Below are 12766 nucleotides of genomic sequence, written 5' to 3'. Positions count from 1 at the left end.
GGAGAACAGTCATCGGGCAGTCGGTCCTCTCAAGGCCAACCTATTTCCCCAATTTGGATTTTAGAAATAAGATCGAACTGATCACTCGATTTTATTTCCACCAAAAAATAGCACCCAAATGGTAGCTACCTTTTCCTTCTTTCATGATCTGTGGTTTGCAATCAAAGTACTCCGGGATTGAATGACTTTATTTGCACGGGTATCAGTGGGTGAAGTTGTTCAGTTTTTGGAGGAATTAAGATTTGTAATTCAATTTCATGTTTCTTCAATAAATGTGTTTTATATACTAATCTAATTCGTTGTGCGCCAATTTGTATGCTATGTGCTATCGATTGTTTGGGGTTGATTTGACAATTTGATTTATGGACGGGTGATTATTATGGTATAAAATCGTACCGTAATAAATAAAAATAACGAAGGTGTTTAAATCAGATTGTTTGGATTAGTGTGGAATTAAAAGTAATTTAATTGTCCGTTGGGCGCGGGCCCATTCCTATTTTTGTCGGGCCGCGTCAAAAGTTAAATTGGTCAATTTTGGGGATTAAATCGCCTTCATAATTATTCGAGGGATGAGTGAATCTCGTTAAATATTTAATCCGTTCAAATATTTAATCCGTTCATATATTTACTTCATCTGAATAAAATAAGGAAGTTGTTTAAATCAGATTGTTTGGATTAGTGTAGAATTAAAAGTAATTTGTCCGTTGGGCGCGGGCCCGTTCCTATTTTTGTCAGGCCGCGTCAAAAGTTAAATTGGACAATTTTGGGGATTAAATCGCCTTCATAATTATTCGAGGGATGAGTGAATCTTGTTAAATATTTAATCCGTTCAAATATTTACTTCATCTGAATAAAATAACGAAGGTGTTTAAATTACGGTAATTGGATTAATGTAGAGTTAAAATTAGTAATTGTCCGTTGGGCCCGTTCCTATTTTTGTCGGGCCGCGTCAAACGCTAAATTGCAGAAGTTTGAGGGATTGAATTGCCTTCAAAATTAATTGCAGGATAAATATAATTCGAGTAGGACATTTTGATTCGTTTCAAGAGAATTATTATTCCTTTTAAACAATCGAGTTGGTTGAACCATTCCAACGGTTGAGTGTTTATAAATATAAAATGTTAGAATTAATGATTTAAATGCATTAACGTCCTTCTCAAATACTATTATTGTCATACTTCTGTTAATTCGATTATTTTTCGAATAAAGACAAGTAGGCTCGCTACTTGAGTGACAAAGTAGAACGGACCCATATCAACAGTTACTTCGGCAAAACTAGTGCAAGGGTGCGCTAGACCAACGAATCCCTGAGGTCTTAAAAAAGACATCTAAAAATATCCGTAACATAACAAAAGCATCAAATTACCGAAGGGGGCTATCATTATGCCGCGGCCATTTCGAAGACTTGCCTCGAATTGAGTTACTCGGCACGCGCTTCGGGTGACTTGAGAGGGCTTGGCGTCATAAAGAAATTAGATTGAAGGCGGCGGGCGGGGAAATGTTCGCGAGTCGCCAAGGCTAACATTGTCCGGCCAGCTTGCCGGCCGCTCCCCCCATATATTAAATATGAGGACTACCCCGAGAACGGTCTGGTGACCGAGCATCTCCGCCCAGATAGGACACCTGGTGGAAAGTTGTGGAATACGTCAAATGCACAGATCACAGCTCAAAGAACCACTGCTGCCTACTCCCCTGCCGGACCACCCGTGGCAAAGGATTGTAATGGATCTGTTCGAGTGGTCCAAGAGAGAGTACTTGTTGATCATAGACTATTTCTCAAGATACACTGAAATAGCAGAGCTCAAAAGCACTTCAGCTAAAGTGACGATCAGAGCTATTAAAGAAGTCTTCGCCAGGCATGGGACTGCAGAGATTGTGGTATCGGACAAGGGGCCTCAGTTTTCATCATCAGTGTTCAGGGAGTTTGCGAAAGATCACACAAGTTCACACATATCACAAGCAGCCCCTGCTACTCTCAGGCAAATGGGGAGGCGGAAGGCACTGTACGGACCATCAAAGACTTGTGGAAAAAAGACCACAGCAGAGCGCTACTGGCCTACAGGTTCACCCCATTGGCACACAGATTCTCACCAGCACAGCTGCTGATGGGAAGAAACCTACGTACATCTCTACCACAATCAGCAACCAAGCTGGATCTTATGTGGCCAGACCTGCAGGCCTTTCACATAGAGGAGGAAAAAGAGAGGATTAGGCAGACCACAAACTATGCCCTGAGACACCGTTCAAGACCCCTCCCACAACTGACTGCTGGTCAGAAAGTTTGGATTACCACTGAGAGAACCACAGGAGCTGTCATCAGATCGGCCAACCCTCTGACGTATTATGTGGCAGAGACCGACAGGCGTCTACTCAGAAGAAACAGAAGTCCCCTCTGACCTACAGGGACTGTCACCAGATTTGGTCAGGTGACAAAGCCGCCTGACAAATTGGACTTGTGAATGAAACGAACAACCACACTTATGTTCCCGAAGAAGAAAGATGAGGGGGTAAAATATTTGACAGGTGAGTCACGCCCTCTGCTTTCCGTTCGCCCCTCCAGAATGCTGAGATTTGACTCACCCGTCAAATCTGACAGGTGAGCCACGCTTTCATTCATCAGCTGATAAAGACGTGTCACAACTACACGAGTGACACTCTGATGAAGGCGGAAATACACGCCAAAACATCTCAAGTAAATTAACCTAAACAATGTGATAAAAGAACCAGTAAAATAATCTATAAGTCAGTGGTTCTTAACCGTGGGTGAATGCTTCCTAGGGGGTGCGAGGATACCCTGGGGGAAATTTAAAATTTTTCAGGGATAATGGTCGGGTAACCGAAAAAAGTGAAAAATTCTGGAAATCAAGAAGTCATTGTGTTAATTGGCATTAGGGATAATGCAAATTAAGCCTTATAGCTGTAAAATAAACCAATTATTATTGTAATAATTATTTAGGGTTAGGGGTGCAAGAACTGGTTGGTTAATTGAATGGGGTGCGAACAAGGAAAAAGGTTAAGAACTACTGCTGTAAGTGAAGACAAAATGAACGTAGTACAACTATTACGAGAAAGTTACGGAGAGAAATCCGTCAAGGAATTCCGCCTCCTGGAAAAGCTGACGTAGAAAAGGGCTCGCTACAGGAACCACCTGAGGTTCAACCTACTCTGCCAGGATGAAGAGGTAACGCCGGCCAGCCTGACAGTCAAGAACCCGATCCCAACCAGGAACGCGGAGAGGATTATCAGGAGAGTGCGGATGACTCTGGTCAAAGAACGGATACGATGCACAACCAACAAACTCAACAACATCAACAGTAAACTACAGCGACTGACGGAGCAGTTCAAACACCGGTATTCTCTGGATAATGACACGGCAACAACACTACATGGACACTTGGATAGCATACACGAACAGGAATTTACCGCCACAAAAAAACGACACATCCGAAAATTAGACAGACTCATTGCGCAAAAAAAGAAGACACAACCAGACCACACGCACATCAACGACAAATGGATTCACAACATGTCACGTCACAAGCTCACACAGGCAAGGCGCAGCATACTGGTGAAAGGACTCAATTAGGCGATCACACCCAAAAACATACCCCACGAGGATTTCATTTTAGCCACGGAGTTGGCATGCGAAAAAATACACAATCCAGGACAGAAAGCAGCACTACGTAATGAAATTGCAGGTGTACTAAAAACAGCTAAATCACCACCCAGCACTGTTACCAAACAGGAAGCAAGAGCAATGAATACACTAGCAAAACATAAAGACGTCACAATCCTCCCAGCAGACAAAGGCAGAACAACAGTAATCATGGACACAGACACTTACGAAGAACAGATGCGACAGTTACTACAGGACGACACCTATGAAGTGGTAAAAAAAGACCCAACAGAAGACAAGAAAAATAAACTTAAGCATTACTTAAACCACTACTTATTGAAAAATAAAATAGACAAACAGTCATACAATCACTTAGTACCCACAGCAAACATCATCCCCAGGATCTATGGCACGACAAAAATCCATAAACCAGGTACACCTCTCCGCCCCATTGTAGACAGCATAGAATCAGTTACCTACAACCTTTCAAAAGGACTCAAATAATAAAACCACTACTAGGACTCACCGATCAACACTGCAAAAACTCGAAACAACTCGCCACAGAACTCACCCACATAAAAGTACAGAAAGATGAAATGTTCATATCACATGATGTAATTTCACTCTTCACAAAAACACCCACACAGGCCACCATACACATAGTACATGACAGATTATTAGCAGACAGGACACTCAAGAAACGCATAAATTTAACAGTACAGGACATCACTCAACTACTCCATTTTATCGCCACTTCCACATACTTCCAATACAGGAACACAATTTACAGACAAAAAGAAGGATTCCCCATGGGAGATCCACTGTCTGCCATCATGTGCAGCTTTTTCATGGAGGACTTGGAACAAAAAGCACTCTCAACAGCCCCGGACATATACAAACCCACATTATGGAAACGCTACGTAGATGACTGTTGGGTTGACAACATTTATCTGAAATCAATCTCGGAGACGGTAGGTCTTTCTTGGCTTGGCGTTTTCTCCTGCGCAGAAGGGCGCATCCCAGACACACGCAGCAAGTGTGACTGAGACTCGCGCTTTGCTCTGAGTTTTAGCCGTGCTTTTATTGAGAGAGAAACAAAGGGGCAAGTGTACATGGTCGAGTAGGTTTCCAGACAAGAAAAACATTCCATAGCTATATCCCATTACCACAGAACACAGGGGGTACTCTTATGGACGGGGCAGTATGGACGTCTCATGACCATTAGTTCAACAAAGACGTTGTCTTTAGTGCCTCTGGGAATATTGCTGTGCCGTACTCATGACCTTTGTCTGCTTCAGCCGTCCCATGACAATCACATGATCTGCACATGTCTAGCTAACTGTGGGGCTTATTGTATAGCGCGGCTAATGACTGCCATATGCCCCCAAGTCATTTTCACGAGGCCAGATACTGCGGAGAATCTTGCACACAAAAGTAGTTACATAGAATCCAATGATAAAAAGTATATCATTTCCAACAATGACATTCTGGAAAAAGTAAAAACAGGACCTACACAACACCTCACAGACCATCTCAACACTATAGACACCACCGGCAATATCAAATTCACTCACGAAGAGGAAACAGATCGATCCATAGCCTTTTTAGACATCAACATACACCACACAGACAACGGAGATATCGAAATAAAAGTATACAGAAAACCCACACACACCGACCAATACCTCCTCTGGACATCTGAACACCCCACTATAAATAAACTGTCTGTAGTCAGAACATTACACGAGCGCACAACAATAATCACGGACCCGGAGGACAGAACAAAGGAAGAAAAACACATACAACACGCACTTAAAATATGTCAGTATCCACAATGGGCAATAACCAGAGGTGCAGGACAGGTCAAAAACAAAAAACACAACACAACACAGGTACCATGTACGAGATCCCATGCAAATCATGCAAAAATTCATACATCGGGGAACAGGGAGGAACTTCATTACAAGAAAAACAGAACACTAGAAGGAGTGTGAGAAGGAGACAGCAATAAGACAAACAAGAGCAATAAAACAACAAGCAGAACAGGAACACAAGTCAGCCATCACCAACCACTGCAAAAGAGAGAATCACATCATGGACTGGGAAAAGGCCAGAGTTATCCGCACCGAAGAAAACAAACATTAGCGTTGGATCAGGGAGGCCATCAAGATCCACAAGCGGGGCCTGAGGACCATCAACAGAGACGACAAATCTGACAGGTGAGCCATGGCTTCATTCATCAGCTGATAAAGACGCGTCACAACTACACCAGTGACACTCTGATGAAGGTGGAAGTACACGCCGAAACATGTCAGGTAAATCAACCTAAATATTTTGTCTGTGATAAAAGAACCAGTAAAATAAAAAAAAAATAAAAATAAAAAATATTATTATTATTATTATTACAGTAGCTTAATTAACGTGCTGCACATCGCTCTCAATTTAAAGACCCCTTTCTTTCCTTGGGTAATAATATGCTCTGAATGTTGAAAGTGATTCCATTGATCTTTTTCCAGTTTCCGTTTGATTTCTTTAAATGTGCACCTTCGATTGTGTCTGTTTTTCACACATTTCAATCCCCAGGTTTAATCAATTACATTGCGTGTTCAAATGCTCCTGGCCCAGCCCCTCTGTCAAATTTTTGAACCCATTCTGGCCCGTGAGTCAAAAAGTTTGCCCACCCCTGCTGTAGCATGTTCACCCAATGGTATAATCACATTTCAGATTAATTTATAGGGATGTGGTGATTTGTCAGTGTTATCTATGTAACTACCGTATTTGCCGGTGTATTGGTCGACCTTTTTCGATCCAAAATCGACCGAAAAAAAATCGACCTCGACTTATACACCGAGTCATAAAATTTAACTTCGTATTCATCGCTTCAAATGTGATGGTAACCAAGGCCGTTTCTCATGCATCTCATTGTGTGTTGGCACTTAGAAAATTTGAACCGGGCGGCGTGCGCGAGTGCGCGGCCCGCTGGAAGTCGAATGAGGCTCCGCGATTTCATCCGCGGTGCTTATAAAGTGCCGATCCGCTCGGCGGGAGCTATTTTCGGCCACTTGGCGCGTGCGCACGGCCTCCCGGATGTGCCGGGCGGCGTGCGCGAGCTCGCCGGCCGCTGGAAGTCGAATGAGGCTCCGCGATTTCATCCGCGGTGCTTATAAAGTGCCGATCCGCTCGGCGGGAGCTATTTTCGGCCACTTGGCGCGTGCGCACGGCCTCCCGGTGGTGCCTGGTGGCGTGCGCGAGTGCGCAGGCCGCTGGAAGTCGAATGAGGCTCCGCGATCTCCTCCGCGGTGCTTATAAAGTGCCGATCCGCTCGGCTTGAAGCTATTTCCGGCCTCCCGGTGGTGCCGGGCGGCGTGCGCGAGCTCGCCGGCCGCTGGAAGTCGAATGAGGCTCCGCGATCACCTCCGCGGTGCTTATAAACAGCCGATCCGCTCGGCTGGAGCTATTTCCAGCCACTGCGCATGCGCACGGCCTCCCGGAATTTGAACACATTTCGTCAATAAATTTCGCATATTTCTGATTGAATTTTGAAGTTTAATATAATGCAACAATTGAGCTCGACTTATACAAAGGATATATCATAAAATCGTAAATTTCCGTCGAATTTTAGAGGGTCGACTTATACACCGAGTCGACTTATACACCGGCAAATACGGTAATAAAGTTTCGACACTACGACAAAACATCTTTTTTTAGACTCCACCACGCATAAAAGTGGGTGGAGACTCCAAGCTGTACTCATTAGAACAAACCTGACGACAGAGGTAAGTGGTTTCTCAGCTATCTCCCCTCCAACTCGAAATTTGATTTTCGATAACACTGTGAGGCATGTGCTTAGTTCATTTATTAATAAATTATTTTAACCTGGACTGTTGTGTTGGCGTGGAATGGGTGGAAGTTAATTAAGTATTCCAAGATCCTCTCGTTTCATTTACTATACTCCAAAAAAATATTGTCCTGTTCTCAAAATGGGCTTTATCGGAGGTACATCCTGATGAATTTGGTATGAATTAACTCCATCAGATGCATGAAAGTGAACAGGTGATCAGAACATAAGTTCTAAAACAAGCATAGACGGGCACTTTTAAATCTGCTATATTGTTTTACCCGTGAAAATTAATGGTATATCGTAAAAAGGCCATTCGAAGTCCGCAAGCAAGGCTTTTGAGCGAGGAAAATTGGCCATCCGTGTGTGCACAATGGGACAAAATGGACACCGCCACACCCATGTGTTTGCAATTAGAGTCAACGAGGAACAACATTGCTGGTTTAAAGTCAAAGTGGATACACAAACAAACAAAGGAAAATTAGTCGAATCACATGCTACAAAAACAAGCAACATTTAAAGTTGGTTTGGCCGCTATCGGTCATCCCTTTTGCAATTCGTTCGAGTGAAGGCAAAGTGATTCACCTTGTCCCCAAATGCTGCAATGGGATATGCGTGTCAGATTGAGAAGTACTTTGCACATTTTTAGAAATTCTCTTAACATACTTGGAATCACATGGAAATAAAAAAAAAAAAGATCCCAAAAATTCCGGATCTTTATTGATTGTCACTTTCTCTTTCAGAATGGAGAGAAAAGTGGACGGCGAAGGTGGTGGCGTTGAGGAGGGAGATTCGGGTCAGAGGGTTGAAGCATGATGGTGTTTCTAGCTATGAAATGGACGGCCACTACGAGAATGTAACTGTTGCCCTCTGGGACGGTACCAGCGTTTACAAGATGACGCTCTTTAGTCATCTGGCTAGCCAAGTCACAGAGGGCAGCAGTTACGTTTTCGTCAATTTCATGACTGAGGAGGGAACCCCCAAAGTGCTCCTTACGCAAAAGAGCAGCAAAATCTACGTGGGGGCAGAGGTAGAATGCAGTGAAGCCTTAAAGGCTGAGGCACTATGTACTCATTTTACCGCCGTCGTTGCCATCGTCTATCACTGAAGTCATCAGGAACCCTCCTGAGGACCTGGTGACCATTGAAGGCCATGTACAAAGCGTAAGTTTACTTCACGCACACATGCATGTTTAAATATATATTTTGAATTGTATGTTATGAGCTTTCTTGGACATATTCTTTTATTATTTCTGGTGTATGGTTGTTGCATCAGTGTGGAATTTTTGTTTGCGCCATAGTGTTTTCCTGATATTGCAGTACATTGCGGTTCATTCTCAACTTTTGAGGGCGTATCGATGGCCATTTGCATCGTGTGCGCCCTAGATTTACGCTCACCGGAAATTTGGACACTTCAACAAATTGGCGTAAGTTTCTAAATGAGTGACAAGGTCGGATGCTAGTTTTGCTTTTGTAGATGTTGGCCCAGAAGGACACTGCTGCTAAAAATAAAAAAAATGTGTTCCCTTGCATTTAACATTGCAGGATAACACAATCATGTTTGTTCCAAATTAGAAACAGCCAAGCAGACTGGTGTCGGCTCGTGGTTCCCGGTTGGTGCCATTGAGCATAGTCTACGTAAAACAAGTATGCAATCTGTCGAATTCCTGTTATTGCACTCCACACATACATACTTAAGTAATATTTGTGTTTAAACTATTGCAGAATGAAGCTGTGGTAAGAGTGGCAATTTGGAGGGAGGCCAACTTGACCCCAATCAAGGCCTTGTATAGATTCAGCCATCTGAACACCATATCAAACGACTTCTGTCCGTCTCTGAACACGACCCAGTACTCAACGATATCGGTGAGTATAGAAATGGCTGTAAAATGGAAAAGGAATTTCATATCAGTTTATACTTAGGTTGTTTTGAATGAATTCACATATTAGAGTCTAATACTACAAATATGGGCTTTCCTTACAATCTCGTTAAAATTTTACAACTTTACGAGAAAGGCTGTTGAATTGTGACCAGCGCGCCCGCAAACAACCCCCCCCCCCGGTGGGGACAAAGCGGTACGGATAATGGTAGGACTTTATGGACACCCTGTAAATTAGTAATTGCATGTGATGTGACTATGATAAATTGACCTTTAATTTTATAGACTTATTTGTGACCTTTGAGAATTTGTATAGACCGTAATGTTTGAACTAAAAGTCGCTTCGGAGTATAAGTCACATCAGCCATAAAATGCACAATAAAGTGAAAAAAACCACAAAGTCGCTCCGGAGTATAAGTCGCATTATGGGGGAAATTTATTCGACAAAATCCAACACCAAGAACAGACATGATGAACCAGCAACAACAGGCTAAACGATACGGTATGCTAACGTGACAAACACAAACGAGGAGCTGAGAACGGGCCTGACGTAACATTCAGAGTTATTCAAATAACCAGGGCTGTGGACTCGGACTCGGGGACTCGGTCAGACTCGGTCATTTTTGCCGGACTCAGACTCAGTGCTGATTTTGACCGAGTCCACCGAGTCCGAAAATAAAAAAAATACGTTCAATTTTATTTTCATCATGCTGCTGAGAATGCGTCCGGCTCCAGGCAGCGACCCGGACACTAACAGCAATGCCAATCAGCCAACTCAGCGTAGAGCGCCTGTTTTCCGGGCTCAAGTTTATCATGTCTGATCAGCGCGGCGCGATGAAGGCTGACTTGGTTGAGGCAATTTTGTTCCTAAGAACAAACTCAAGTCATTGAATTGAAACTTGAAAGTATCTGTTTATTGTATTCGTTTATATGTTTAATAAAGACTAAGCCATCATAAAACTGTTGTAATTATTTAGATTTTGATCTAAATTAGCCTTGAATAAAGACTAAGCAGTCACATGAATTAACAGAAAAAATGGACAGCCGGACTCGGACTCGGTGGTCAAGCAACACCGGACTCGGTGCAAAAATCCGACCGTGTCCACAGCCCTGCAAATAACTATTACATGAATAACACGTTTATCAAACCATCTGTATCACTCCAAATCATTAAATCCATCGATCGTCCTTTATGTCAACAATGCTGTGCGCCGCGCCGCAGTTCAAATTATTCCACAGGCCCATATAACGATATATAAAGTATATTTTAAATAACTATCACATAAACAACAATATTATCAAACCATCTGTGTCACTCCAAAACAATAAATTGATCGATCAAATTTCTCGTCCTTTATGTCAACAACGCTGCGCGTGAGCAACTGACGTCAGCCTCGTGGGTCAGTTGCGACTCCTTCTATTCCACAGATGTAGTATATATATATATATATATATATATATATATATATATATATATATATATATATATATATATATATATATATATATATATATATATATATATATATATATATATAGTAGCGTTAACAAAGTACCAGGAAAAACACGGGTTAGGTAAACGGCTTTTTATTTAACAAAATAAGAGTCCAACGAGCCAACAACTATGAACTGTAACGATAAAAATATATAGAAGTTGCTACACGAAATAAAATATATATCAAATAACTATAACATAAATAAATAAAAATTCCAAACCTTCTGCGTCACTCCTAATCATTAAATCCTTCAAAAGCTTCGTCCTCCGTGTCACTTTCAAACAAAGCCGCGACTGATGCCGGTAGTACTTGGGGCCCTTCGTCATCTCCGTCGCTGACGTCAGACTCCTCGTCAGTTTCAGTTGGAATTATTCCAGTTTTTCTAAATCCTGCCAGAATTATTTTGGGTGTAACCGAAGCCCACGCTTTGTCGATCCATCCAATGACGTCTAGGAATGTTCTCCTGGTTGCCGTAAAGCTGTGTTCTCCGTCCACCATCCATTGCTCCCACAGGTTACGCAGAACTGCTTTAAAGCTCCGATTCACGGAGACGTCAAGTGGCTGAAGTATTTTAGTGCAGCCTCCAGGGATGATGGCAGGTATGGAGTTGAGGCTTTTTAATTTCTCTTTTATCTGTGGCGTGATATGCACTCGCATGCTGTCCATCACAAGCAGACCTTTGTTCGCTCTGAAGAAGCCATCCGGACGCCTCGGACTTTTGTTCATCCACAAGTTCATAATTTCTTGATCCATCCACCCTATCTCATTTAAGACGACAGTAACTGAAGGGATTGGATTTATGGCATCATTTTTCGTTTAAAGATGACCATTGGTGGCAATTTTGTGCCATCTACACAACATGCCATCACCACTGTCAAGTGCGATTTTTCATGACCAGTAATTTGTAAATTAACACTCCTCTGCCTTTTTTTTTGCAACACTTCGGCCCATGGGAATGTCAAACGTGAGTGGGATCTCGTCCATGTTAATAATATGATCCGATGTCACGTTATGCTCACTTACATGCTTCTTAATGAACTCACGGAAACAGTCGATTTTTACTTGGAAGTCTGGTGGGAGTGTTTGGGACATCGATGTTCTTGCTCTGATGGAGAGGCGGTTGCGTTGCATGAAGCGATAACACCAAGAAGGTCCTCCTTGAAAATCTTTTAAATTCATCTCCTTGGCCAGCACCTGGGCATGGATTGAGAAGCGTTTGCGTTGCATGAAGCGATAACAACAAGAAGATCTTCTCACTACAAAGTCATTTATATTCATGATTTTGGCAAATACCTGGGCGTGGAGACGCAACTGCACTGTTGATAAGCCTCTCCGCACGTTGTTCAACCACCCATGTACGAACTCGTTCTTCGAGCTGTGGCCACTTAGCTTTTAGCCCGCGATTACCTTTTTTTTGTTTTCTTCATTTCGCTAAGAGTAACATCCGCTTTTCGCTAATCCCTTACACGTTTCTCACTAACTCCAAACTTTCTATCTGCTGCTCGATGACTGTTTTCGGCTGCATATTTTACAACTTGAAGTTTGTAACCTGCAGAATATGAGTTTCTTTTTCGTGCCATTTATGTTAAGCCCTTCCCAGTTGATGAGTCACGGCCAACGGTGAAATTTAGAGCGCCCTCATCCAGTTTAGTCTGAAAATAAAACTTTTTTTTTTATTTTGGTTGTAGTTTTTTGTTTTGTTTATTTGGTTGTTTCATGGACTTTGATATGGCACTTTAAAGTGATAATTGCTTTATTTGATTTTTTTCTCTATTTTTCATGTTTTGAATATGTTCAAGATAAATGCACCTCACCTTGATGTCTATTCATATGTAAATGAGGTAGGGGTCATAAAATTTTATGACCTTTTTATGATTTGTCATGGTATCATAAATCACCCCCTTTTGGATTGGGGAGGGGTTGGGGGCGTCTTTGAT

At 42.4% G+C, this 12766-nt stretch overlaps 1 long non-coding RNA gene across 2 annotated transcripts in view; it reads right to left on the bottom strand.

Annotated features, from left to right (window-relative positions):
* Window positions 1–12468, bottom strand: part of LOC148393588 (uncharacterized) — a 31982-nt gene extending 19514 nt beyond the window's left edge. The window contains exons 1-2 of one of the 2 annotated variants that reach the window (XR_015860489.1): window positions 12123–12468; window positions 11050–12023 (exon numbers count right to left, since the gene is read on the bottom strand). This is a non-coding gene — a long non-coding RNA (uncharacterized LOC148393588). The remainder of the gene's footprint in view (window positions 1–11049; window positions 12024–12122) is intronic. The other variant, XR_015860488.1, reaches the window with a different exon arrangement.
* Between the last annotated feature and the right edge of the window lie 298 nt (window positions 12469–12766).

This window comes from Syngnathus floridae, chromosome 9 (assembly GCF_059516105.1).
Source record: "Syngnathus floridae isolate MCC-2025c chromosome 9, RoL_Sflo_1.0, whole genome shotgun sequence".
Classification (NCBI taxonomy): domain Eukaryota; kingdom Metazoa; phylum Chordata; class Actinopteri; order Syngnathiformes; family Syngnathidae; genus Syngnathus; species Syngnathus floridae.
Note: the sequence above shows the minus strand (reverse complement) of the source record. Positions and strands in the feature narration are given on the sequence as shown.